The 3,649-nt window shown below is 43.4% G+C and overlaps 1 pseudogene; it reads right to left on the reverse strand.

Annotated features, from left to right (window-relative positions):
• Positions 1 to 736: 736 nt before the first annotated feature.
• On the reverse strand, positions 737 to 1,311 carry LOC101615635 (annotated as a pseudogene).
• Positions 1,312 to 3,649: the final 2,338 nt, after the last annotated feature.

Below are 3,649 nucleotides of genomic sequence, written 5' to 3' on the forward strand. Positions count from 1 at the left end.
GGCTTTTCATAGGTACCAGGACTGACAAGCTTTGCAGACAAGTGCCTTTTAACCACTGAGCATCTCCCAGCCCTTAAAAAAATATTTTTATCATCTGGCCAATTTAACAAAAATGTAATGTTATAATTGCTTTTGGTATATGAAAATATAGTTGATTTTGGACATAGGCTTTGAGTTCATCCATCTTGCTAAATTCATTGATAAACTGTAATGGTTTATCTGCAGAGCCTTTTGCATTTTCTATGTATTCACTCATTTCATCGGCAAATAATCCTCCTACGCTGGTTAGGTCCTCTAATATAATGTTAGTAATATTGTGGACTAGGCATTGTATTCTTACCCTCCTTTTCTGAAATTTTATGCGGGTAATGAGTCTTGTGTGTGCTAATAGGATGACTTACGTGGTGGACCCAGATGGCTTCCAAATGGAGCCTGACCTTCGGAAAGACCAAGGCAGGGTTAACTACAAAGGACTTTAAGCCCCGCCTCCAACCTCTAGGGAGGGCAGCGGAGGTCCAGTGGATCTCAGTGGGCAACGATGTAATTAAGTTTCAGTAGTGGCCTCTATGGACGCTTAAGACCAGGGTTCAAGGAGGTTCCAGAGAGCTGTATGTGTGTGGGTTCCTGGGGGTGCATGCCCCGGGGTGTACCCTGTATTCCACAGTCACTTTGTGCAGCTCTTCTGTTTTCATTTTATTTTTACATGAAAAGGCTTTATTTGCAGGGAGGCAGGAATTTAATGAAACAAGCCAAAGCCCACATCGGCATCCGAATCCTCAAACTCCTTTTTCTTCTCACCCTCCTCCTCCTCCTCCTCGGCTGCTGCAGGGGCAGCCCAGGCTACAGAGCCAGGGGCAGCGGAGCCAGCCACAGCCCCACAGGCAGGCACCCTGGCGAGCTTGCCAGGACCTTGGGCAATGACATCTTCAATATTTTTCCCTTTCAGTTCATTGATGATCTTGTTGAGCCGGTCACCGTCAGCCCCCATGCCCAAGCTGTCCAGGATCTTTTTTTAAATTTTAGTATATTTTATTTATTTATTTGAGAGAGAAAGTGGTCGAGAGTGAGAGAGAGGATGGGCGTGCCAGGGCCCCTACCTACTGCAAACAAACTCCAGATGCGTGCGCCCCCTTGTGCTGGCTTATGGTGGGTCCTGGAGAATCAGATTGGGATACTTTGGCTTTGCAGGCAAATGCCTTAACTGCTGAGCCATCTCGCTAGCCCTGTCCAGGATCTTCTTGATATTCCTTGGCACTGGGGAAGGAGCTGCCCCCGAGGAGGGGCCAGCAGGTAGTAGGTGACGTTACTCATGTTGATAGGTCTAGGCTATGGGGCCTTGGTGGCGTCAGTGAGCAAAAGGCTTGTTCTGTCTTTAAAAAATATTTTTTATTTATTTATTTGAGAGAGAGAGAATGGTATACTAGAGCCTCCAGCCACTAAAAACAAACTCCAAATGTATGTACCACCTTGTACATCTGGCTCATGTGGGTCCTGGGGAATCAAACGTGGGTCCTCAGGCTTTGCAGGCAAGTGCCTTAACCACTAAGCAATCTCTCTGGCCCTGATATTTGTTCTTATTCTTTGCAATCTCCTATAATTGGTGGAAGAACAGCTTTAGCAAATATAGTCAAACCCAAGTGGTGATAGCCACTGCTTGGGAATGTGCATCTGAAGTGGGGACATTCTTGTGAGACTCGAGTCCTCAGCCTGTGTGATCTGATGTTATCTCCGAGAGTGTCAGAAATGATCTGTGTGGGTGACTTCTGGAGAACGGTGTGCATGGTATGTGGGGAAATCCCTCCCCAGCTGGCATCAGAAATGTGGCATCAGAAATGTGGCGTCAGAAATGTGGCGTCAGAAATGTGGCGTCAGAAATGTGGCGTCAGAAATGTGGCGTCAGAAATGTGGCGTCAGAAATGTGGCGTCAGAAATGTGGCGTCAGAAATGTGGCGTCAGAAATGTGGCGTCAGAAATGTGGCGTCAGAAATGTGGCGTCAGAAATGTGGCGTCAGAAATGTGGCAGGGAGTGACAGCCGCGTGGAAGAAGGTGCCTTTGGTTCATCCCTGTCACATTTAATGTCGAGTAGAAGTGATTGGTGTCCTTGTCTTGTTTCTCTCAGGAAAGCCTTTAATAGTTCACCATGAATATGATGCTTAGTGCAAGATTTAAAAAAAAATAGATTGTGAAAGTTACTCTCTAGTCTGAGTGTGTTAAGATAGTTTTTAAAATGCATTATAGGCCGAGCCTGGTGGCGCACACCTTTTAATCCCAGCACTTGGGAGGCAGAGGTAGGAGGATCTACGAGAGTTCGAGACCACCCTGAGACTCCATAGTGAATTCCAGGTCAGCCTGAGCTAGAGTGAGACCTACAGAATGGGAGAAAGTCTTTTCCAGCTACATTCTGTATGTTTGCTGTATTCAGTGTCCTTTGATGTACAAAAGCTTTGTAATTTCATGAGATCCCAGTGGGTGATTCGTGGTTTTATTTGCTGAGCAATTAGGTTATATTCAGAAAGTCATTACCTCTGCCAATATGTTGAAGGGTTTCCCCTACCTTTTCCTCTAGTAATTTCAGAATTTCAGGTCTGATATCCAGGTCCATGATCCATTTGGACTTGATTCTTGTATACAGAGAAAGACAAGGATCTGTTTTCATCCTTCTACATATAAATATCGAATTTTCGCAGCAACCACTTGTTGAAGAGGCTCTTTTCTCCAGTGAATATTTTTGGCATTTTTGTCAAAATCAGATGGCTGTAGCTTCCTGGATTAATATCTGGGTCTTCTATTCTCTTACATTGATCTACATGTCTGTCTTTGTGCCAATACCATGCTGTTTTTTGTTACTATGGCTTTTGTAATATAGGTTAAAATCAGGTATGGTGATATCACCAGCCTTATTTTTATTGCTCAAAATTGTTTCTGCTTCCAAATGAATTTTAGGATAGTGTTCTTTTCCTATTTCTGTGAAGAATGCCATTGGAATTTTAATGGGGATTGCATTAAATGTGTAGATTGCTTTTGGTAAGATTGACATTTTCACAATATTGATTTTTTTTTTTCTTTCAATCCAAGAACAAGGGATGTCTTTCCATTTCCTTTTGTCTTCTTTGTGTTTTAAAGTTTTCATTGTAGAGATCCTTCACTTCTTTGGTTAAGTTTATTCCAAGGCACTTTTTTTTTTTTTTTGAGGCAATTATGAATGGGAGAGATTCCATGATATTATTCTCCACAGGTTTGTTGTTAGTATGTAGGAAAGCTACTGATTTCTGTGTATTTAGTTTGTATTCTGCTGTGTTGCTAAAAGTATTTGTCAGCTCTAACAGTTTGCTGGTACAGCTTTCAGGGTCTTTTATGGATAGAATCATATCATCTTCAGAATATTTTTTAATTATTTATTTATTTATTTGAGAGCGACAGACACAGAGAGAAAGACAGATAGAGGGAGAGAGAGAGAGAATGGGCGCGCCAGGGCTTCCAGCCTCTGCAAACGAACTCCAGACGCGTGCGCCCCCTTGTGCATCTGGCTAACGTGGGTTCTGGGGAATCAAGCCTCGAACCGGGGTCCTTAGGCTTCACAGGCAAGCGCTTAACCGCTAAGCCATCTCTCCAGGCCCATATCATCTTCAAATAATGATAATTTGATCT

This window comes from Jaculus jaculus, chromosome 18 (genome assembly GCF_020740685.1).
Source record: "Jaculus jaculus isolate mJacJac1 chromosome 18, mJacJac1.mat.Y.cur, whole genome shotgun sequence".
In the NCBI taxonomy this organism is placed as follows: Eukaryota; Metazoa; Chordata; class Mammalia; order Rodentia; family Dipodidae; genus Jaculus; species Jaculus jaculus.